At 39.9% G+C, this 25581-nt stretch overlaps 1 long non-coding RNA gene across 2 annotated transcripts in view; it reads left to right on the top strand.

Moving 5' to 3' along the window:
• The window catches only part of LOC112652751 (uncharacterized), a 116883-nt gene that overhangs the window by 71141 nt on the left and 20161 nt on the right, over positions 1-25581 (top strand). The window contains exons 1-2 of one of the 2 annotated variants that reach the window (XR_004815227.2): positions 13916-14036; positions 15009-15155. The exons of the other annotated variant lie outside the window; for it this stretch is intronic. This is a non-coding gene — a long non-coding RNA (uncharacterized LOC112652751). Of the gene's footprint in view, positions 1-13915; positions 14037-15008; positions 15156-25581 lie in introns of those variants that run through there. 2 annotated transcript variants of the gene reach the window in all.

Below are 25581 nucleotides of genomic sequence, written 5' to 3'. Positions count from 1 at the left end.
ATGTGTGAATACTTAATAACATTAAGTATTTAATGTTAAGTGGGAAAAGCAGGCAACAGTTCTGTGTTATAATTTGATGCCAATTTGGTTTTTTAATCATTAGAAAGGGAAAAAAGTGGAGACCATCTAACTGTATATCAGTAGAATAAACAAACTGTGGCTTTGTCATATGATGGAATATCACCTCTAGTTCAGCACAATGAAAGCCATATCTATGTATCAACATGGATAAATTTTAAAACATACTGCTGACTGAAATAAGCAAGGTACAAAAGGATGTGTATGTCATTATACCACTTATACAAAACTTTTAAATATACAAAAGAGCACATACACTGTTACGGAATATGTATAGAACGTAGTAAGTGTAAAAATATGCAGAGGATGTATACCCACTTCAGCTTCAGGACCAACTTCCAAAAGGTTTCTGTCAGGAAGGAGAGAGATGGGGGCTGGATTTTAGCTAGACCTATTTAAATCTATTTTATTTTTAAAGAAAAGAAAGAACTGAAGCAAATATGCAAAATATTAGCATTTGTTAAGCACTCAGTGGTATATAGGGTGGAATATAGGTTTGTTTATACTACTTTCTGTATATTTGAAATATTTTGTAATTAAAAATTCATATGTAGATAAAATACCCCAATATTATGGAAAAGACTATTAGATAGGCATCAAAATATAATCAGTGATTATTGTTGGAAGATTATAAACAATTCTTATTTTCTTAAGTTCTGTATTTTCCAAATTTTCTATAATAAGTATGAGATGAGAAATAAAAACAGTAAATGACTTTTTAGAAAGTGTTAATATGGGATCCCTGGGTGGCACAGCGGTTTGGTGCCTGCCTTTGGCCCAGGGTATGATCCTGGAAACCCAGGATCGAATCCCACATCAGGCTCCCGGTGCATGGAGCCTGCTTCTCCCTCTGCCTGTGTCTCTGCCTCTCTCTCTCTCTCTCTCTCTGTGTGACTATCATAAATAAATAAAAATTTTTTAAAAAGTGTTAATATTATAGGTAAAGAGTGCTGTATTGGAAGATAGACTCTGCTCCTGTGTATTGGATAACTCACTTAGCTGCTCTAGACAGTTTTCTCATCTGCATGGTGGTGGTGGTGGGCTTTGGGGTCTGTGTTAGAGATGGACTGCATGCTCCCTACACTACTGATTTTTCTTGGTATCCTTGGTATCTAGTTGGGCATGTGACTAACTCTTGCCAGTGGAATGGGAGGGAGCAATTAGGGGTAAGCATACCTTCTCTGAGGTTTCTTTTGTCTCTGTCTGCTGGCTGGCTGAAGTGGGTGTCTTGAAACCCCTTGTTGATATGGTGGAGCCACAGTGTGGAAGTAACCTGGAACCCATGTGTCACCACTTGGAGGAAAGTGGCCTAACCGGGAACACACACACTGGATTTTGTGAGAACAGTAAGAACTTTTGGGGTTCTTTGTTGTAACAGCCTACTCTAACCAATATAGTCCCCATCTCTAAGGTGCTTTCAAATTCTAATATTCTGTGAGTGCAGAATTCCTTGGTTTCAAGTTGTCTCTCCAGTTGTTTGACTCTTAATGAGGTTCACTGGTCTCAGGAACAAACTAATCTAAGCCATAAATTTGGATATGTCCAAAAGAAAGAAATTATAGAAGTGACTTGAAAAGATAAGGAATAGCAGAAGGCCAGAGAAAAATCTAGAACCAAGTAAATTTGGAATGTGAACCACTTGAACCTATTATGTTTACATTTCTTGAGGATAAGGACCTGCACTTCTTTGATCTCTTTATAACCCCCTATTTTTATATATCACAGGCACTTAACGAGTACTGTTGCATGCATCAATGAATGGGTGGGAGGATACTATCAAGTTCTGATGGTTATGTACTGTGAGAAGTCCTATGGTCTGAATATAATTTTCTTCAAAATTCTTGTTGAAATCCTAACTCCCAAAACTGATGGTGTTACTAGGTGGGGCCTTTAGGAGGTACTTAAGTTGTGAGGGTAGAACCCTCATGAATGGGATTAGTGCTCTTATAAAAAAGGCTCCAGAGAGACCTCAGCCCCTTCTAACATGTGAGAACATAGTGAGGAAGTTCTGGCTGAACCAGGAAGAGAGCCCTCACCAAAACCCAACCATGCCGTGGCCTTGATCTCAGACTTCCAGCCTCCAGAATGGTGAGAAGTAAATTTCTGCTGATTATAAGCTGCCTGGTCTGTGATATTTCGTTATCACAGCCTGAAGGGACTAAGACAAGAAGGCAATGCTGCTTAATTTCTAGCGTTATAATCAGCCTGCACTCAGTTCTGTAATACATGGTTGATGCCCTTCAGTTTGATAAAGGGAGTAAGAGCACATGCTCTGGGCCTGGAGGAGTCAGGCTAGGTTAGAATCCTCTATGGCTTTGCCTCTTCTTTAACCCTTTAATTCTTCAGCTTTTTTTAAGGTATAGAATAGAAATAAAAATGTTAACAAAACTCTTGGAGCCATTTTTGAAAATGAAAGGAGTTAATGCAGGGGAAACACTTAGTATAGACTTGGCATTGAGTTGAGTAGCTTGGATTTATGACATGAATTCACAGTGACCCTAAGTTAAATCAAGGTGAGACTCCCCACCCCCAACCAGTTCTGCCTCAGACACACTAAGCCAGTACAGGTGTTGGCCTTGACAAGATGTAGCATTGGCACTAGTAATGTGCTCCGGAATTGCCTTATTAATTTTTTTTTTTATGATAGTCACAGAGAGAGAGAGAGGCAGAGACACACGCAGAGGGAGAAGCAGGCTCCATGCACCGGGAACCCGACGTGGGATTCGATCCCGGGTCTCCAGGATCGCGCCCTGGGCCAAAGGCAGGCGCCAAACCGCTGCGCCACCCAGGGATCCCCGGAATTGCCTTATTAAACATCACTAAGTCATACTCACTGAATAAGCAATGGCTGTCATGTAGCAGGAGCGTGGGTGTGTGTGAGTAGTCTCCTAATGCAGATGTCCTTCAGAGTAACGCTGAGTGATCTAGAGAATGTGACTCAAGTCCCTGAATTTCATTTTTTCATCAGTAAGGTTGGGGAAGAACACCTACCTGTGTGCAGATTATTGTGAGGGCAAAATCAAAACAGTGTTCCCGAAGCTCAGTGCCTGGCACAGAGGGGCCTGGACATCATGCTTACCCCTCTGTGTTACCTCTTTGAAACCTAGCCCTGCTTGAAGGTTAGAAGACAGTTCTCTAGATTTTATTCAGAAAGACAGTTCTCTAGATTTTATTCAGAACACTGTGGTTTTTGTTAGAATTCACATACATTTTTTGGGAAGCTTTTATTTATTTATTTTTTCCCCAAACACCCATTTTCTTGAAGGGAAATGGAATCTGTCTGGTTTTGATTCATTTACACTCAACTTGTTAGTATTGTTTTGTAAGCGCCAGCCAACATCCAAGTAGCCCTTGGAACATTGTCTCAAAAGCTGTATTTTAAAATCTAGAAAGTTTATTTTTCCTTCTTCTTTTTCAAAAAGGGAACTGAACTTGAGCACCAGTTTGCGTTTATTCTGAGTATATGACTGGATTCCAACAAATTTGGTAAAAAAAAATAGACTTTGCCATTCCTGGTTTTAAAATTTCAGCTCAATTTAATTTACCCTTGTAAAAAGTTTTCATATTCCAAGCCAAGAGAATGTTTGTGTGTTCTGTTGCTGATTTGCTGGATCATGAGATTGTCGCCTCTTCAAGACTTTTGGTTTGCCACTTGAATGAAAAAAAAAATGAAGACCTTTCCTGCATATTTGCATGGTACTGGCTTTCTGTTGATCCTGTCTTCATTGATTTGGTAGAGGGTTTTGGTGGAAATTGGTAAGAAGTTTCATTCATGTAGTCAGACATGAGAAATTACATATAATTATCCAAACCTATACTCAACAAGAAGAAAAACAGAAAGGAGTTGGACACTCCCCTCGGTGTAGAGGGTTTCTCAGAGGTTTCTAATGAGTAGGACACCAGTCCTCTGTTCTACTGTATCATTTTACCCACCAAGCTGGTATAGTAAACACAACCTCAAGACAATGCCGTTTACTTTCCATTGTGCAGTAATAGGCTTCATCTGCTACTTCTAGGCTAACAATTGTTCATTGTTCATGCTGCTTCAAGGTTTAGAAATTGAATTTTCTCTCTGGTTCTCAGGGGAAACAGGAAGACCAAAAACAAACAAGGAGGTAATTTCCACATGTGTAGCAGCCACTTCATTTGCTAAGGGTCTCATGTTGTGTATTTTAGGAGATGAATTTGCAACAGGTTAGATTTTTGTGTAAATCTCAGAAGGGAAATAAAATCTCCTCTTGAATTTGCATTCAGGTGTTTGAAGCTCAGCTGGGCTTTCTGGGCAGACTTGGTGAGCTTTGGCAAGTTTGACCTGAATATGTATTTCCAGCTAGACAAGGAAGGTGTGTTTCCAGTTTCCTAAGAGGAGCAGTGAATTCCGGTCTTCTGGACTGGAGGCAGTGCATGAAATGTCACGGATGACTTTTTATCTCCACCTTGATTGTGAGCATTTTAAGCTCTATAAGGGAGACCTGTGAAGTATCAAATCCATTTTCTTTAAACCATACTCCAATTTTCATATAGCCAAAATAGCCACAGAAGATGTGGTGAAAGTGATAAACAATCTTTGCAGCTCTTCCTTGTTTAATTTAATAAGTCAGGTAGAACTCAGTGAGAACCCGCCTACCCAAAGCAAATGTTGCCCACTCAAAGCAAAAAGATAGTAAGGAAAACCTCCCAAATACTAAGAGAGGTGGGATCTGAGGGAGTGGAATTATGTTTATGGTTGGTTTTCTTTTTCTGAATTTTTATACAATGAGTGTGTGTGTGTGTGTGCGCGCGCATGTATCTGTATATATTTTATTTACCAATGCATGTATCTGCATATATCTTATTTACCAATTCATGAGCAAATGTTTATTTTAAAAAAAGGTATAGAAATGTATAGAATGAAATGTTCAAGTTCTTTTTACTCATCCCCAGCACACTCTACTCTCAGAGATCACAGTTGGTTTTGTGTGTAAACATCCTGACTTTTCTCTTTACATATGTGTAATTGTTAGCATTTTATTGAAAGAATGGGACTCTGTAGGGTAAAGGTAGAGAATAGCTTCCCATTGCTGTCTCAATAAAGATGATATGCAGGCTCATTCTAACTTTCTTGGACGCTCATGTATATAACAGTTCCTCCAGTCCTTTCAAGTCTCAAACCTAGTCCCTAGGCTCTCTGGCTCTCTGTGCACACAGGGGGTCCACCACCTTGAGGGTATCCTCTGACAAAAGACGCAGGTGCTATCGGGGAGAATGAAAGCTCACCCCCAGAGCAGGTGTGTGAATATGATCAAGAGATGGGAAGGATATGAGTGGTGAGTGCTGACAGCATCTCTACAGGTGGAGTCCCTTTTAAAACAATCCTGGCTGGCTCCTTTGCATGTGGTCCGGAGGGAACACAGATGCAGCCTTGCTGCTGCTCTTAGGAGGAGTGAAGTTGCTGCAATGCAACACACTTGGTACCTGGGCCAATAAGGTGAGCTAGGTTTTCTCGTGTTTGTTCATTTCTTTTTTTTTTTTTTTTAAATTTATTTATGATAGTCACAGAGAGAGAGAGAGAGAGGCAGAGACACAGGCAGAGGGAGAAGCAGGCTCCATGCACCGGGAGCCCGACGTGGGATTCGATCCCGGGTCTCCAGGATCGCGCCCTGGGCCAAAGGCAGGCGCCAAACCGCTGCGCCACCCAGGGATCCTGTGTTTGTTCATTTCTATCTGTGCTCTGTGAATTGCTTCATCCCATAGCCTTCTCCATTTTGGGGTTCTAAGGTCTCTCCCAATTCCTTGTAGTTATAAACAAAGGCAAAATGGCAGAATGATAAAGGAGAGGGAGAATGTAGAGACTTGGTGGGAACCTGGGCCCAGCTCCATGAGGACAATAAATAGCAGAAATTCTACCAGTCAGATTTTATCACTTTTTTGCAAGTCTGAATCTGAAACATAGGCTACCTTTTTCCTCAAATTGACACATATAATTTTATTAGTAAAATTTCAACTGATGCCTTGTGTTTGAGAACATGTGCAAACTTACTCTGAATCTTAAGCCTAAGTAGTTACATTTATGCTTTTTTGTCTCTTGACCTTTATTTTACACATATAAAAAATTAAAAGGCATATTGGGTTTAAGAAGAAGAACTGTAGGAGATTATTTAGGAACACCTAGCAGCCATGGCAACGTGCCTTTAAAAGGGGCATGTACTCTGCTAAAAAATATTCCACTTACAGGTAATGACATACATTTGCCAAACAGCCCCAAGCTAACCCAAGAAAGAATAGACAGATGGTTTGAGGCGTGTCAGGAATAGGATTTACAAAATAAGATTATGGTTATGCTGGAAAGTAACAGCAATCATTGTAAACAGATGGAACAGATTCACTTTTTGCCATGGGGCAGAGGAAGAAAGGGGTTTTGCATTGCTGCATGTGAATTAGAGTTGGCTCACCTTTATACATAGCTCTCAGGGTTTTGTAGATTTTGTAGGCACTTGTATAGGCCACATGACTGGGCCTCCAGTTGGGTATCTTTAGATCCAAAGCAGGAGAACTGCATTCTAGTTTGTGTGTTGGCCCTGTTTGGGTTGTATCTGGCATTATATTGACATCCTTTTCTATATGAACATAACTACCATACCCCTTGAACTATCAGTTGAGAAGATATCAGAGAGAGGCAGCCTGTGTATTTCTGAATTTGTATTTTTGGCTGCATGAATTAGATTTATAGCAGAGGAAAGAACAAAACACCTCCCATTTATAATTAGTTTGTAATTGCTCATTAGTCCATATCCTAGCTCTTCAAGGTGTAATGAATGAGTCTGCCTCTGCCATGAATTTAAAAATCTCAGATCTCTTCTTTTCAGTTCAACTAAGAATTTAGATAACGCTTCCTCCTGGTGGTATTTTGGCATTTTTCAGGGGAAAAGAAAGAGGGGTTGTCAATGGAAATTTGTTTTGATGATGACATAAGAGAAAGGTGGTCATAAAGGATGACTGGAAATCTCAGATCTTGGGACTCAGTTGAGGCTCCCTTGCCTGGTTAGAACTGTCCCTATGTAAGCAAAGGGTGGAATTTGGCCTTTAGTATACATTTCCATTAGTCCTAGAGTTTGACAGCTAGTTCTTAATGGTAGCCCGCCGCAGAACATGTGAAGCCTCCAAGTTGGCAGAGTTGATCTCTGACTAATGGGGAAAATTACCCAATGAGAATTAGTAATCTTGCATCACTGATCAAAATTCTTACATTACCTTTCATGTGGGTAACAGAACAAGACTTCCAAAAGGAGTTGAGACTGGTTTTAACATGGCCTGTTGGTCACTGAGACAGGAAATATTTAACATGAATCAGACTAATTTGGAATATTTTTGATTTGTCTTGATCTTGAGGTTTCCAGGTATTAGTATTATTGAACACTCATGTAGTCCTTTTATGTATTGAAAAATGCCCTCTCATCATTCCTGGATAGATACATTTGCCTTGATTTGGCTCTATCATGTTCTTTATTTGTACCAGATTTTTCAGTGTAACACTTTTGAAGGGGAGCAGTCTTTAATGTGACACTCAGAAAACCAGACCTGACCAACTATCCCAAAGAACGTTGCTGTCATCGGCTGAATTGATCCCAGGTGGATTCTGGAATGGAAGGATTAGCAATGACATAAAATGATCTAAATACAAATTACACAATGATGACCTTCTAGAAGGGGGCTTGACCCACAGTTACATGTGTCCTCAGAGTTGGGGCTTAGATATAATTTCCTTTGGGCTTTGGATGGCTTGAGGTGGTAAAAATGATTTAAAAATGTCAAGTTATACGGACATTGGAAGATGGCATAGTTTGAGAACAGATGTAGCAATGCGGGCAGTAAACTTGCCTTCCATATCACTCATGTCAGAAATTAAGTGAGGGTGCAGGATGGAGGTGACTCAGCTTTATCTTGTCTTTTTGGACTACATTGAGAAATCCTGCTTTTGTCCATTTGCTATTTTGTCTTTTGGTAATAATAATAACCGAGTAGAGGAAAATGTAGTTGTGGCTTTCTGACCCTTCTCTAACCAGGACAATAAATATAATGACAATAGTGAAGACACTCAGAGTGCGTCTTTATTTATCTCTCCATGGGAAGTCATAAGATTGAATAGGGCTTTCTTTCATTTAGTAGATTCCTCTGTGGGAATACCCCTTGGTATGGGAAGCCTGCTTCTTCTCCCTCTGCCTCTCTCTCTGTCTTTCATAAATAAAAAAAATCTTAAAAAAAAAAAAGGCTGAAATTTACAACCTTACAAAGTTGAAAAAACGGTTGACATCAAGCCAAGATCCTACCTAAGCAAACTTGAGAAGACAAAATTTGTCAAAGCTCTGTCATCTTTTTCAAGAATATTGCTCATTGTTCATTTAAAAAACAAAACAAAACAAAACATCCAGATACTCATATCCAAGCCATGTCAAACCCACAGGACCTGTCCTGGTCAGGGGCGCCATGTCTAACCCCAGGTAACTGGGGTATCCTGAGTAGACTGTAGGACTAGATGGGACTGTCTCTTCATTAGTTGTTTTTAAGGAATAGGTAAACTGTATACTTAAAATGAATTTTTCAGGACATAGGCTACACAATGTGTAGGTTAAATTATTACGAACCTAGTTCAGAATGGGAGTAAGACGAATACCAGCAAAATGCTCTCCTTTCAACAAATCTTACTACGAAGTCTAAATTGCCATTTTGAACACCTGCATGATATACAGGAAGTGTGGTGCTGTGGGACCCTTCCCCTCTACACACACACACACACACGCACGCACGCACACGCACTTACTTTAGCAGAGACTTATCCACTTAGTGAATCAAGATTTCTTAGGGGAGATTTCTGAGTGTTAAATCAGTGTGATTCATCACATGCAAACCAGGCTGCACACTAGAATTATCTGTGAATATTTCTTTTGGGGGAAAAAAAAGACCAGTTTCTCTGACCCCATACCAGACCCAAGTAAATCAGCATCTCAGGGCACTGAAAAAAAAAAAAAAAAAGTTCCTCAGGTGATTTTTAATGTGTGGCCAAAGTTGAGAACTATTTTCTAGTATAGTAGCTTGCTGAGATGGTTATATAGACACTCCCTCATCTCTTCCAGATAGCTGTAATTTTCCATTAGTTTTTCAGTTCCTTGAGGGGAGGGGCTGCCTTATATAGCTTTTGGTTTTCCAGAACATCCAGCTTTCAAGGAATAATTGTTTCATGAATGGCTCCACAACAGAATGAGCTCCCATTTCTAGTGTTGGCTCTTCCATTCATTAGCTGGGAAACCCAGGAGAAGAGTGTTCAGATAAAATATAGGATACTCAGTTATGTTTGAATTTTAGATGAACAATGAATAATTTTTTTAGTATGCATCCTTCCCATGCAGAGTTTGTATATGAATTTTTATTCGCTCAGTTTGGCCTCTTCTTCCTATGTCGTCTTGGTCTCAGATTATTTACTCATAAAATGAAGAATGCAATCTTCAGGGATTAACTGATTTCATTTGATAGAAAAAATTGTAAGAAATCAGAATCAATTTTAAATATGATGAATTTAAATTGAAGTATAGCAAATTCTTCCTTCCCATTTAGAATTTGCAAAACAGGTTCTTAAATGATGTGTCTGGGTATACATAATGTTGAAAAGACCAGCCGACATAGTTATTATAAAAGTGCTTTTTCTCCATTTAATGATGTTTATTTGAATTGCAAGGAGCTCTTTCAGGTTAACACCAAAATGTGTTCTTTTCAGTTTCTGTAAAGATTGGAGATATTTGATTTTGAAAAGCCCCCTCTCATCAGTTTCTTAATTTCAAAGTACACAGAGGGTCTCTAGTCCACTTAGTTGAGAACATTTTTTTTTTTTTTACAAGCAAATGGAAATTTTTGTATTTTTCAGATTAAGCTTCCTCATTGTGTATGTATGCTACATTTTTGTGTGTAAAATTTTGTCCCATTTCATCAGGTGATGCAACATATAACAACTTTTGGAGTTCTAATACTTTACAGTATTTATTATGTATTTATTAAGTTGTATTTGCACATTTGCAATTATCCAATGCTAAGATCAAGGGAATAAAATTTGCGTCCTAAGGCAATTTCTTTGTAAATTGAGGAATCATTAAAATTGGAATTTCCAAATGAATTTTTCCATGTCTTAAACTTCATGGAATGGAATAATGAGTCAGATGTCCGGGAAAGTAATTAGCAGTGTTCTTTTAAAAACAATCACAATGTCTGTAAGGCAAAGACATTCCTACTTTCACCCAACATTAATTTAATAATGTGGGGTCAGGAAAGCATTCAAAGCCTGGTGGAGGTGGACTCTTTAAGGTCACCAGATGGAAATTTGAGGAGTTTTTCAGCGAAAACTGAAATTGTGTGAATTTTATAATATGGTCAACATTAAAACCAGGGGAAATATTAAACTGTGAAGGTTTACAAAATGAGTGTTGTAATATCTAAAAGAATCTGCCATTTTAATGTGATTTTAATGGGAAGGTCAAATGGTCAAAATAGAGGTCATTGAAATCTACCAGATTGGGATTTCTTTCCTGTTCTCCAGTCTCTCTTCTAGAGAAACTATCAGGGAGCACCTAGAAACAATCCAGGGGTATGCACTTTCTGTTTACTCTTACTCTGGTTGGTATCCTCAGTGGACAATTTATATACCAACTTTCTCATTTTCGTTTTCCTCTCCCTGACGTTCCTTGGGACCAGGCACCACACTAGACTGCGACAAATCCTGCCCCTCTTGTGGCAGGTCAATAAGCTTCTCAAAAGATTCTCATCCTTGCTAATTGTTTTGATTTTAGTAACTGTAGTTCCAATGAATTCTACTCCAAAACGCATGCAATGGTGATGTGCTAAGCCTTATGCCAGACATTTTATATGCATTATCTCTTTTGATCTTCCGAACAATCTTATGATGTAGGCATAATTATTTTGAATTAACAGATGAGAATTCTGAGGTCTTTAGAAGTTAAGTACTTCCCCAGAGCCACATGAGTATCAAATGGCACTAGTAGAATTTGAACCCGGGGCTCTGGAGTTTTTGACCACCATGTTATAGTAAGATGCTAGTTTTGTAATAAAAGTGACATAATCTTTTAAACAATAATGACTGTTATAGCAACATTTACTTAATACTTACAGTGTGTCAGGTATTATAGTAGGTGTTTTATTAATCCTCTCCTTTGTACCACGGTTAAGTAAGATTGTATCTATGCTACAGATAGGTGAGTAAGATTAGAAGTATAACTTTTTCAAAGTCACACAGCTGAAAAGAAGCAGACTCAGAAACCCAGACCAGAAGTATTTATGCTAGACCCTCATGCTCTTCTCTCTTCATCCCTCCTTTTTGGGAATCTTCTAGCTATTGCCAGCAATAGTCTAGAATGGTTTGAATCCAAAAGCCTATTTCTACACTACTGGCCTTCTGTCTGCCTTCCTCCTTCCCTTTCTACCTGAGGCTGGACTGCAGCCATGCAGAGATAGTGCTTGCTTTATTGAATGTGGCACTAATGCTGCCTGTCCTGAAATACACTGGAATTGGATATCCAAGATGGCATTAGCTGCCCTTGAAATGAAGCAGTCTTTCTTTTGGACTCCTTGAGTGAGGCCATTGTTACCAGTGAAGACATGCTCAAAGGCCATGCTAATGGAAAAATGCTCACCCTTATTGCAGCTGATGTTAATGACACAGTTGAAATTGTTTTATGGAAATATCAAGTCAAAGGTTTGATCCTGAAGGAAGGAATTTGGTCTTCACAAAAGAAAAATGGTTTAGCAAGTGGCATCTAAAGATAATGTGATTCTTACAAACTTGGTTGGTAAAGGTGGGACACATAGGAGAAGATATAGGGTATGGTGACCATATGCCCTGGTTTTATGCCTGTTTTAGCTCAACATAATTAGTAATCAGCATCCACTTTTACTCTCAAAAGTGTCATGATTTGAAAAATTTTACGAGTGCCCTATATAAGAGGCAAAATGTAAATGCTGTCAGGTTTGTTCATCCATTTATTTATTCACTCAACAAATATTTATTGAGTGCCTACCTACTCTGCTCCAAACAGTATACTAAGGAAGTAAAACAGGTAAGGTTCCTTTCCTCACTGGATATGAAAATCTAGCAAAGAAAGAAATACATTTTTACAAGTTGTGGTAGGAATTAGGGAAAAAATGTCTGTGAAAAAGAACACAGTGTCTTCTCTGGGGAAATCTAATCATGGGGGACTTGAAGAAACAAGAGGAGTCAGCCACGGGTTATGTGAATGGGAGTCAGACTGAAGAACTTGAAGGAACGCCTTCAGGTGTGATAGAACTAAGTATGTTCCAGGAGCTATAAGGATTGAGAGTTAGGGTCCAACTGTGGGAATGAGGGGAGGTTTTTAGGGGGAAGGGGAGAGGATTATTAGCAAAATCTTGAAAGATACTTAGGGGACAGGTGTTCTGCTGAGCCAGGTCCATGGTGGGTTTGTTGAGCAACAGTTGTGTTCGTTGGGTTAGTCTATGAGATCCTATGAAAAAGTAATGGGAGAACACACTTGGAATCTGGGCTGGGGCTGGAACAAGAAGTTGCAATATGTAGTTTCCGGTTTGGTTTGATGCTTCTTAGTAGGTGGCCAGGATTTGAAGTCATGCCTATGCTGAGTCTTAAACCTTGCTACCTATTTTTTATGCTCATGATCTGACTGGCTAATTAACAATTAAAAGAACTAAGCTATTGCTTTTGTGATAGAAATCAATAGGTTTTTTCCACATGGAAGAAGTGTTTCATCTAAAATTGGAGGTCAGAATAGGAGGTTATGGGGGACATGCCAAAGTATAGTCTGTTTTAATGAAAATAATGCAATTTGACTACACTTTAACATATGAGAAACTATTATGTCATGGGTGCTCAATTCTGATACTACCTCTCCCCCATCTCTTCCCTTTTCCCCCAGCTCTCATCTTCAAATTGCATGGGGATTTTTGAACCAAATTTCTAATAAATAGGCTCTAAGAGAACATTACAACTGCATTTCAGATAACTGGTAAATACATGTAGAGTTACACTAAGGCTCAGATTTATGAATTGAGATGCCAACTTATTTCTTAGAGCTAGCTGATATTTAGGAAGAAATGCAGATGGTAGAAATACCATCTGAAGTATGCTAGAGCTAGTGACTGCTTCACTCCTTCCTTCCCTATTTGCAAGGTCCTCCCTCCACTAACCCATGTGGTGCCATGTTGCAAGCTCAAAAAGGGACCTCTCCCTCCAGGCAGAAGCAGCCATGTGCCAGAATGTACAATGGACAAAAGAAGTGTGAGCTGCATGTCAGCCTCTAGTCATCCTCTTGGCTGGGTGCCATTGTGCGGTGAACAACCTGTACAGTGATACATAGTTTCCCCAATCACTATTGCTGTGGTTCCAAACATTCAGAAGATGAAAATAGCAATGGGCCTGATTTGGCAGAGAAAGGAAAGAAAACTGTTGAGATCAATAAAAGGTCTAATTGCTTATGAATCCTTGAGTTTAACCACTTTGGTTTTGGTTTCTTGTATCATACTTTCTTTGATTTGCTCTTTGACCTCACTGATATGTTCTTGTTGGGGGGGAAATGTTCAAGTGTTCTTCCCCAAGGCAATATTTTTTTAAACATAACTAAATTGGAAAAATAAGTAAACTTTGTTCAGCTCACAGTAATTACATTTATGTTTTATTCATGTGTATAGAGCTCCTGGGGAGTCCACTCCTGGAAACCTGTTAGAAAAATAAGTTTTCCACTTCTATGTTTTGGTGGATAATTCTTGTTCAATCCTCTTTCTGTGTGAAGCACAAAATAGAATTCAGCAGTCTGTTCTGTGCTACCACTCTCTTGACAAGATGTTCACCTTGTCTGTAATTCCAGTAGAAAGTCATTCAGTGTCCTGTGTGGCTCAACATACATCTCCTTCAGATGATGCTCAGTGTAGAGGTAAGTGCTCAAGCAATGCACAACTGAAAAACCCCTCATCTGATTTCTCTCTGGGCTCTCATGTGAATAGAAAAGATTTGACTCCAAAATATGGTACCAGAGTAGCATTCTGATTGGCTATCATACTTGCATTTGTAGAGACTTGTAATACAGAAGTTAGGGTATTTTCCCTCTTAACCCATGTTTATAAATAGTAGCCTGACACCCCCAGGCAGGGGTGTTATAGGGAAGGATTATTGCACTTTTTTAGGGGCTTTCAGTCATTCTAATTTTGGAGACATACCTTACAACATACAGGAGGTATGCAGGAATCAGCGCTCAGAAATGCCCTGGCTGACATGTCTTCTGGCTTAATTATAGCAATGCACATCCACAACATCACTGTCTTGAATTATTCCCATAGCAGTGTTTACACACTGCTCTGCCTTGGGTTTCTAGGCAATTCAGCCCAGAGATGTGTTACTGATATACTGTACAGTAATTACTACTTGGATTCAGTTGTCCTACCAGTAGATTTATTTGAACTCTTTGGAGTTCTTAATACAATTATTTAGAAGTCCTAGTGCTTAAATTCTAATCTGGTGTTTTTCAAATTATAGGTTGAAATCCATTAATGAATTTGAAATCAACTTAATGGGTCATTACCAGCATTTTGGGAAGAAATGACATTAAATAGAATAGCACATAATAAAGGTTAGGATTATTGCTTGAAATTTTCTCTATATTCCATCCAAGTTATATTTTATCTAAGACATACAATTTTTCAATTACAAATCTCTGAAATCATGATGAGTTTTACTATGAACAATTTTTTTTTTTGTTCTTGTTTAGTGGTAAAGTTATGGTGTATCTTGCAATTGATGACAACTTAAATTCGGTATCATGTGTATTGGGTTTTCAGTGTAAACTATTTTTCTTCCTGTGGGTCATGGTTGAGAGCTTAAAGCTTTTGATTTAACCTATCCTTTCCAGGTTTTCTTTTCTACTGGAAGTTGGATGGTTGTTGGTCTCTTGCTGTCTGGAGACTTTATGCAGAATTTTTGAGCCTCCAAGTATTGCCTCATTCCTGATGAAGAATGGTTGTCCTCCCCCAACAAGGAAGTATGCGTTCCCAAACTGGTGAGCTCTAATGTAGTCTCTCTTTGGATTTTGAAGATGATTCAGCCAAGAAAATGAACAGTGTCAAGGATCTTGAGTAATGGGGATTCTCTGGTTTAACCCTCCAGTCTACTGTTCATACCAGTGAGTGCTTCCTGAAAGAGATTCTTGGTGATCTTGGAGGTGCAGATGAGGCTGCTCCTAGATATTGCTTCCGTGGATGCTACCTCCTAAGTCTTCCTGTGGTTTCTGTCATTAGCCAGGGCTTCCTGTGGCCACTCTCAACAGTAAGGGTTCACCAGTGCAGTGGTCTTTTAAGGTCTTTGACGTTTTTCAGGTCTCAGGTGGTCAGCCTCTTTTTCAGGCTGACAGCTCAGTGGGATTCCCAGCACCATTTACAGAGCTCAAGTCACAGAGTCCTCAGTTCCCTTTCTGTGCTGAATATCTGGAAAGCTCCTAGCCATTCATCTCTGTTAAAGAAAGACATAACTTTTGCCAGTTTGTGTCTTTTATTAAGTGTTCAAGCTATATTTTTATGTAACCATGAATAGGCAATATGTACAAATGGTTTAAAATCAGAAGTTGCAGGGGCACCTGGGTGGCTCAGTTGGTTAAGTGACTGACCCTTGGTTTTAGCTCAGGTCATGATCTCAGGGTCATGGAATTGAGCTTGTGTGGGGCTCCCTGCTCAGTGAGGAATCTGCTTGAAGATTTCTCTCTCTGTCCTGCCCCACCCCCACTGCTCACACTCATGTGCGCCCTAATAAATAAATGACTCTTTTTTCAAAATTCAGAAGTTGTAGAAGGATACATATATATCTCTCTATATATAGATTCTTGCTTACTGTCTCTCTTTGACAATACCAAAAGTTGGCAGTTATGTGAAGCAACTAACTGGAATGCTCATACACAGATGGTGCTAGTGTAAATTGGTACAAACACTTGGAAAAGCTGCTTGGAAATATCTACTAACATCAGAATACCCTTACTTGGGATCTAGCTATTCCTCAGTACTTGTAAGATCACCAGGAGACTCCCAGAATACTACCAGAATACTTCCAGCAGCTTTGATTCATTATATTCCCAAACTGAAAACAACTGAATGTCTATCGACAGTAGTAGTTATACAAACTGTCGTATATTCATTTACCTAATGGAACACTATATGGTAATGAAAAAGAACTGCCATATGAAAAACAATGTGGATGAATCTCATCAAAATAATATTCAGTGAAAGAAGCCAGACACAAAAAGTTATATACTGTATGAATCCATTTATACAGTGCTTATCTTGGGAGGCTGGGTATTGACTAGGTAGGAGCAGGGGTATCTTCTGGGGTTCTAGGAATGTTCTGTATTTCGATTATTTGTTTATATGGGTAGATACATATGTAAAAAATTCATTGAGCTATTCACTTAAGATTTACATATTTTACCTCAATTGAATAGTAAATAATTTTAAGAAACCACACCCATATTTTTTAAAGCCTCTCTTCCCTCTTTTGATCCTCCAAGTTCTCTTCAGAGAAAACCAATGTTACCAGTATTTTTGGTGAATACTTTCAAGGGTATTTTATGCAGGTCCAGGCAAATACACACATATGTACATGCATGAATACTTATATGTGTGTGAATTATTCTCTACCTTGGACAAAGGAGACTATGATAAATAGAAATGATGGTAGAATTTGTCAACCAATGAAGTCTGCTTTCTGTTGATTATGGCAGTGTTAGGACAATGTCACCCTGGAACTAGCATCAGAGAAAGTTTAGACTTAAAATTGATCGGTAATTAAAAAACAAAAATTGTTTCAGAAATTTGTAATTGTCCAGTTCTAGTTGAATGGTTTATGTCTGTTATTCTTAAAGTTGAAGTATTTATTAAGTAGTAGGAGATTTAAGACTATTTTCAAACTTCCTGAGCCTAGAGACTGGAGGTTCAAGTTCACTTTTCAAGTTTAAATGAATGTCATTAAGTCTTCAGTCAAATATATTTTCTTGAGCATGTGCTGTCTCATTGTGTGCTCACCTGGCCTTTCTTCTGTGTATGTGGTGGGGGAAGGACTCTCCTTCTCTTCTTACAGGGCCACCAGTCCTATGGGATTAGATCCCTACCCTAATGACCTCATTTAACCTTAACTACCTTCTTTAAAGGTACTATCTCCAAATATAGTCACATTGGGGGTTAGAGCTTCAACTTATGAATTTGGGGGAGGCACAAGTCAGCTCATAGCATTTACTAAACTTCCTCATCTGTAAAATAAGGACAATAATACTTGTCTCATTGGGTTATTGGGAGGATTGAAAGACTATCCTGATATGTCAAAGGTGTCTGATGTTTGTTTTCTTTCATTTTTAAACCTTTTTCTTTTGGAGAGAAAATAATAAAAGTGAAGAATGTCATGACTCCATGGTTATATGTGGTTCTAGTGATAGAATCCTAGAGCCAAATGGTCCCATACAAGTGAAATGACTTGTGCAAGGTCACCTATTAAGCAAGTTACAGAAACTGGGCCAAATCTTAGGTCTCAGAACCATTAGGTCTGTGTTACACTACACTGTGTGACACTACACTGTGTGACTTATTTTGCTCAGAGTTGACAAGAGTGGATGGACTGCTCAGCAGGCTTAGATTTGTCTTGGATATTTAACAGCAATGCCGCCCCCAGAAACATGCGGGCATTATGGGCTGAGTGGAACGCTATGTGCCCTGTGTAAAGCTATCCTTTCATTGGATTAATGAGCTGGACAGCCTCTTTTGCTATGCACAGGTCTGGCCTCACAGTATCTAGTTTCAGAAGAGCATGATTGGCCAGCATGCAGGTCAGGGAGAAAAGGTTCTGTGGGGGTCACTAGTGCCCTTGGGGAGAGGGGATCGTGCTTTTCACTGGGAAGGAGGCTCTGTACCAACTGCATTCAAAAGTGCACCAGCTCAGGCAGCTGAAATAATTTGCTCTCTAAGGGATTTGGGTTTTGAGGGACAATATCTGTGATTGAATAACTCTCCAACTGAAGTTTTCATGGCTCCAATTACTCTGATCATTTCAGCCTGCATAAACATTCTTTCTCTAACCTTGGGTGGCTGGATACATAATCCCAAACTGACTGGTGAGAGGGTGGAGAATGTGCTGTTTCCCAATTGATAGAATTTAGGGGACAATGGCTGGGGCCTAGCAGAGTGGCTCTGTGCCTGAACTCCCACCATTAGCAATGGATTCTTTTGTGTGTTGAAGGCTTTGGGGTCATTATGATCCCTCTTTGAGACTTCAGAACCACTATGTAGGATGGGAGGAAGCAGAGCTTTGTGAGTCTAGATTATCAGGCAGGTATCAGACCCTGTGGAAGGGTGACCCAGAGTAGACTGAGAAATGTTGTAGCTGATAGGCAACCAACCATGAGTTCCTGAAACCCCCTTGATCTGCAAGGAAACCAAAGTAAAAAGACTTCTGCATCTGGTTACGGCAGAACCAAATCAGATACCCAGACTTTTGACTTCTGCTTCATCCTATTTATTTAGCATAAACAGTGATGAAGAAAATAGACTGGCTGTAGAAGGGTGAGCCCCAGAACATAGAAAATGGGAAGGACAAATTCTAACTGGTTCCCAGGAATGCCTAAACCCATACTGGTATCTGAATTCATGCAGGAAATCCTCTCTTACAGAGTCCTATCCCTAAATTCATTCATATGTTCAATTCTTGAATCATGGGGCTTGTTTTTCCATGGAAATAATAGTTGAAATGTTTCAAATGGTGAATTAGATTCCCTGAGATCTGTGTACGAATACCTATTTAATGGAATACCTGAAGCATAGTATTAATAGGAGTATTTCAATTAATCCTACTCAACACTTGTTACATTATTACTTCTATGGGAATATAATATAGAATAAATTTTAGATCAGGTAGGAAGAAAGGCACCTCTCACATAGGGCAGGGGTGGCTCTCCTGAAACACAATGTGGAGATTGGGATAGGGCACAAACTAGGAAGGGTGGGCAGGAGGGCAGCCATCCTCTTTGACCCTCAGCTCTAAAATAAAAACAGGGCAGCCCAGTGGTTTAGTGCTACCTTCAGCCCGGGGCGTGATCCTGGGATCAAGTCCCATGTCGAGCTCCCTGCATGGAGCCTGCTTCTCCCTCTGCCTGTGTCTCTGCCTCTCTCTCTGTGTCTCTCATGAATAAATAAATAAAATTTTTAAAAATAAAATAAAAACAGTAGGAATAATCTCACCTTGCCTGCTTCATAAGTTTGAGTGAATGACTGAGTAAAATAGTAGATGGGAAAATGCTTTGGAAAAAAATTAAGAAAATATTTATCTAAGTAAAATAAGCCCTTTATAGGTTAGTAACTCCCTAGATGGTTTGCTGGGGTAGTTGAGGGGAGTGGTAAGGTGGTGGTAGTGCTATGGTGCTATGTTCAGGCCTCATGTATCAGCAGTAATGATAATATAACAACAGTAGTTATGGTAAACTAATGTTCACAGAGACCTTTCTAGGTGCCAGACATGGTCCTGGGTGCTTTGTAATACTAATTTATCATACCCATTATAATAATGGTTCATGGTAATGTATTAACTTGCTGGGCTATGGTACCCAGATATTTAGTCACACTAGTCTAGATAATTGCTTTCTAGGTACTTTTTGGATGAGGTTAAATTTAAATCAGTAGACTATGAAGCAGAGTGATGGGCCATAATGTGATGGGCCTCGTCCAATCAGTTGAAGGAGAAATTTTGCCTCCAGACTGTCCCCAAACTCAAACTCAAGCCTAGATAAACTCTTGCCTACAGATCTGCAGATCTGTTGATTTTGGACTTGCCAGCTTTAATAGTCATGTGAGCCAATTTCTTAGTTATTCATTCTCTCCATCTCTATGTGTATCACACACACACACAAACACACTAACATACACACATTTGGTTTCTCTGAAGGATCCTGACTAATAACCCAATTAACAGGGAAAGAAGTTAAAACATTTAACACAGAAATTTTCTTAAGTAAGCAGCTATGGCAGAGACCAGGTAATTGTTTACCAAACCATTTTTCATTTGCCTGAGGGCACACAGCTACACTGTATTTCCAACCTCCCCTGCAGATGGGTGAAACTGTAACTGAGTGCTGGTCCCTGGCTAGTGGGTGAAAGTGAGACACATACTCAGACCATAATCGCTCTTCCCTGACTTGCTAACTCCAGGGCTCTGGATGAAGACATGGATACAGTGAGCCTGAGTCCCTGCATGGAGCAGAGCCTCTTGGCCAAAAACACATTGTAGAGTGACATGAAGTGAGCAGTAAACCTGTGTTTTGTTTAGTCTCTGAGATTTGGGGTCTGATGTTAAATATAGGACTTTTCCTGGCCAATATGGGTGTGTAGCTAAATTCAAATCTGGCCATCAGACTCCAGACTCTGAATGCTACATCTCTGTGCTGTTCAGGTGCCCTTTGCATTCATTAGTCAAGAGTTTAAAGTAGGGAATGTCTCCTTCACTTTTCCTGCCTGCTCCTAAAAAACCAAGGATGCCTGGAAGGCACAGAACACCTTATCCTGGAGCTAAATGTTAAGCAACACACTCTAGGGGCCTGAAGCTATGCAAGGAAAGTGAGAACCCTAGATACGTATGAGCAGGGAGCAGAGACAGATGTGCACAAAATGTGTGCTTGATCTCTTCCCTGATTTCCCTGGATGTGGCATTTGTCTTCCCCGAGCAGGGGAGCTCCTGGCTCTTCATGAACTAATAAGCTTGGTCTGTTTATATTGGAGTAGGCTGTGGAAATATACAGCATGTTCTGGCCAGTGCCAGCCATTCCTCACTCTGAGGGGCTTTTTCCAAGCTCAGTTCAACAAAGGAGGAAAGAGCTGCCCCAGTACTGCTCAAGGAGGCTGGCGCAAACACATTTTTCCACATAAATGCTGCCGTCTATAAACAAAATCAAGGTTCAGGGAGAGAGGGGGTGGCTTCGTCTGCCCTTTTCTCTGCAGTCTGGACTGCTGAGGCACTGGTACCTAGGCCAATAACCCTGTCTAGTCTGGGGCAGTTATACTTTTCGGATTTGTCGGGGATCAGAAAAACCTAAGTTTGGAAGGCAACAGACTGGGCTCTTATGATCAGATTCAAATGAATTGACCAAGTCTTTTCACCCCAGAGAACACAGAAATCCTGGGGGGGCGGAAACTATAAACTGAAAAGGGCTATATTGTTACACGAAGGCTTCCATCAAAGCCGCCCTAGGAACCCTGCGCACGTTAGGTTTTATATTTAAAGGTGACCTTGCCCACAAGCTCAGGTACAAAGCCTGAACCTCAAGGCATGTGTTATCTGGCTGAGTCTTTCTTTGAGAAGAATTTGTTTGGTTTAGGAAAACATGAATTTAAAATTAGGATAACAACTATGTGGGGTCAAAAGATTTTTTTGATAGGTATTTCACCTTTTAACTAGTGTCAGATTGTTTAATTTCAGCTTCTGTCTAGCCCAATCTTAAAAAAAAATTAGAACATGATTTTGTGCAGCCTGACCAGTTAATTTATTTTTACCGTATAGACCACTAACTACTTTTGTTTAAATGAAAGATTACAAGATTGGCATGACCCTCGTGCAAGGCTGATACACAGATCTGTGAAGTGTTCCATATTTAAAAAATTAAAAAGTCATTGCTTTCCTGTGGTTTAATAGAGCTCCAGTATTTTAAACCAGCATGTCAGATTTATGGGGATGGAGGTATGTGGTTTGATAAAGCCGCCTGTGGGTTTTCCCTGCCCTACCACACTTCCCCTTCTGTAAGAATCCCTGTTTTGTGGTGGATTGCTGGGCATCATCTGGAGCTTGAGACAGGTTTCTTGAGTCCAACAGAAAGCAGTTTGGGATGATATCAGGTAAATAGAGGTTTATTTATTTATATTATGAATTACCAGATTTGATGACAGGCTAGGAGACTAAGCTTGGGAATGATAAGAACCAAGGAAGCACCACAGACCGAAGAAGCAGGACGTAAGACACACATAGCAATGTCTCTGTCTCCCAGCAGGAACCAAGTGGCTGGGACATGACCACCACTGTTGCCTGTTGCAATGAAGATCACCTCTAGGTAGGCAGAATTCTGTAGAGGACCCAAGATTCCTGTCCCCTGTTACTGTAGAATATGAATCTAGGTATCGTGTGAAAGGATTTTCTGGGTATAAAGTCCAAATCAGTCGACCTTAACATGTGGAGATGATTGGGATGGGCCTGATCTAATCATGTGAGCTCTTTAAAGCAGAAGAGGAAGGCAGAACAGGAAGTAGAGAGATTCAAAGCATCAGAAGGGTGCTATGTGCCATTGCTGGCTTTGAAGATGGAGGGACCACAAAACAGCTGCAAGGAGCTGAAAGTGACCCCCTGCCAACAGCTAAAAAGAAACAAGAAACTCAGTCCTGCAACTGCAAGGAACTGAATTCTAATAACAAGAATGAGCTTGGAAGAGGTGTCAGATGGGTACACAGCATCTTGTGAGATTTTGTGTCAGAGTTCTCCAGAGAAACAATCAATAGGATGTATATGTAGGTATATATAAGAGGTTTATTATAGGAATTGTCTTGCATGATTATGGGGGCTGAGAAGTCCTATGAGCTGCCGTCTACAAGCTAGAGAACCAGGAAATAATACTGTCTAAGTCCTGAGGCCTGAGAATCAGAAAGCTAATAGTATAAATGCTGGTCCAAGTATGAAGGGCCAAGAACCAGGAGCGCTTATGTCCAAAGGCAGGAGAAGATGGATGTCCCAGCCTAAGAGAGAGCAGATTTGCCCTTCCTCCACCACCTTTTTGTTTTATTTAGGCCCACAGTTGGATCATGCCTTCCCAGATTGGTGAGGGCCATCTCTTTTCCTTACTGATTCAGCTGCTAATCTTTTTCAGAAACACCCTCGCAGACACACCCAGAAATAATACTTTACCATTTATGTGGGCATCCCTTAGGCCAATCAAGTTGACATATAAAATTAGCCATCAAAAAACAAAAAAAAAAATAAAATAAAATAAAATAAAATTAGCCATCACAGACCATGAGTGAAGAACACAAGCACGACATCCCTGAATTCTGACCTACAGAATAATGAACAAATGCACATCAATTTAAGATGCTAAATTTGTGGCTATTTGCTATACAGCAATCAATAACTAATATACTGTGCCCCATGTTATTTGGGAGTTAAAAAGTCTGGGAGACAGTGTCCAATCAGGTGAGCTTAGACCACGTACAGGTCCCTGACTGTATCCTTGGGCAGATATTGTATGGATTGGTCATTTTCTTTGTAGTTGGAAGGCAGGCTCTACGAATTATCTCCTGCCTTGGCTACACACTGGAAAAGAACTGATTTCCAAAATGAAATCGAGGTGTGGTTAATAAGGGAATGGGAGCTAGGTAGCCCTGGCAAATATCTACCACAGAGTTTTTTTCTCAGTAAATGTTCTGGGGTATCTCCTCCTCAGCCTGCCAGTGGTCGCTTAATGGCCAGGTGTCAATCACACTTAAGTTCCCAACATCCCTTTTTGTTTGGGAACCTCTTACATAAAAATATGGATAATGTATTGTATCCTAAATGCCAGTGTTCCAGGACAGGCTTAGGTATGTTTAAGAGATGGAGTGGTACAATGAAAAGACTGTAAGTTTTGAAGTCTAGACAAGAGGATTTTAATCCTGGGTTTTCTGCTGTGTTATTTCAGACAATCAGTGATACCCCGTGGATTTAAATTGCTTCTCTGAAAACTGTGCTTTGTGATTATCTGTCTTAAATTCGCTCATTCATTTAATATTTACTGGAAGTTGAAATATGTCAGGTTCTAAGGATGTAGCAGTGAGCAAGGCTGGCAAGATCCTTGAAGTACATGGTTAACATTATAGAGATTAGGGAAAACCTCTCCAAAGAGGTAGTATTTGAGTTGAATTTAGGGATGTGAGACTGGGTCTACTATGAGATTATGAACAATGTGTTGATTTCCAGGCTGTTAAGCCATCATCATCATGGTGGGGCATATTCTAGGTATGGTCCATGGGCCATATCTGGCTTCTGGTTTTTATATGGCCCTTGGTCTAAGAATTGTTTTTATATTTTAAATGGTGTATACATTTTCTAGGGTTGCGTAGAAAGTACCACAAACTGAGTGACTTAAACCCAGATTTATTTTCTCACATTTATGGAGGCTAAGTCCAAAATCAGGATGTCATCAGGGTTGTTTCCTCCTCAGGGCTATGAGGGAGGACATGTTCTATGCCTTACTCCTAGCTTGTGGTAAGCCTCAGGCATTCCTTGGTTTGTAGATAACGTTCTCCTGTGTTTCTCTCAATGTCCACATTTCCTCTTTCTATAAGGACACCAGCCTAATAATATCATCTTAACATGACTATCTCTCAAAGATCCTTTTTCCAAACAAGGCCACATTCTGAGGTACTAGAGATTAGGACATCAATATATCTTCTCTGGAGAAGGGGAGGGAGTGGGACACAATTTAACCTATAACAAATGGCTACATTTAAAACAGTTATGTAAGTACCAACATAATGCCTTCAATTTTGCCTCTCACCCCACGAAGCCTAAAATATTTGCTCTTTAGTAAAACAGTTCATCAACCCTGATCTAGACAGGTGGCTCTCAAATTTTAGGATGTGTCTGTCTCTGAGAGGGCCTCACTTCTAGAGTTTTGAGAATTTGTGAGTGATACTGATACTGTTAAGCTAGACAGTGGACCCCAGATGTGGGCTCTTAGATGTGCCACATCATCTAGGGAATTTGTTGTCGGTATAGGCTCCTGGTGATGCAGACTCAGTCAGAATCCCCAGTAATGAGGCCAGAGGTGATATTAAAATGCAACCAGGTCTATTGGTCTAGTTTAATTACCTTGGTCAGGAAGAGCAACTGACTGGATTATTCTTTTGTGATTCAATTGGTTGTTTGGGCCTCATCTGTCTGGGTTAGATCAGAGTGATTGGGGAATCCTGTTCTCCTTGTCAGGACTTGTGCAGAAAGGAAACATCATCAAGAAGTGTATATGGTCTAAATTCTTCAAGGCCAGAGACCTTTGTTTGGGCTGTTGCATAAATATTATTATCATTAAGTGGCTTGTCAGCAGCTCATGGCAAAAAAAGACGTATTGACTACAAACTCAGTTGGAGCCAACAGTAATGTGGGACATCTGCTCAGAGACCTCAGGCCTCCTGGGCTGCTCTGAGAGTGGTTTACTATCCAGACCACAGAAGGTTAACAGTCCCATGTGCACTGGGCCCCATGTGCTGTGACTTCCTGGTCAATTAAACTTCAAGAGAGATACTGACATACTGGAATATTCCAAGGGAGGGAGATGAAGGGTCTGCAAATCACATTCAAGAAAGGAGTTGAAAGAGGGTTTATAAAATGGTGGCCTGCAGGCCCAATCCAGCCACAGACATGTTATGCTCAGTAATCCAGTGGTTAAAAAT

Source organism: Canis lupus, chromosome 4, assembly GCF_003254725.2.
Source record: "Canis lupus dingo isolate Sandy chromosome 4, ASM325472v2, whole genome shotgun sequence".
Classification (NCBI taxonomy): Eukaryota; Metazoa; Chordata; class Mammalia; order Carnivora; family Canidae; genus Canis; species Canis lupus.
Note: the sequence above shows the minus strand (reverse complement) of the source record. Positions and strands in the feature narration are given on the sequence as shown.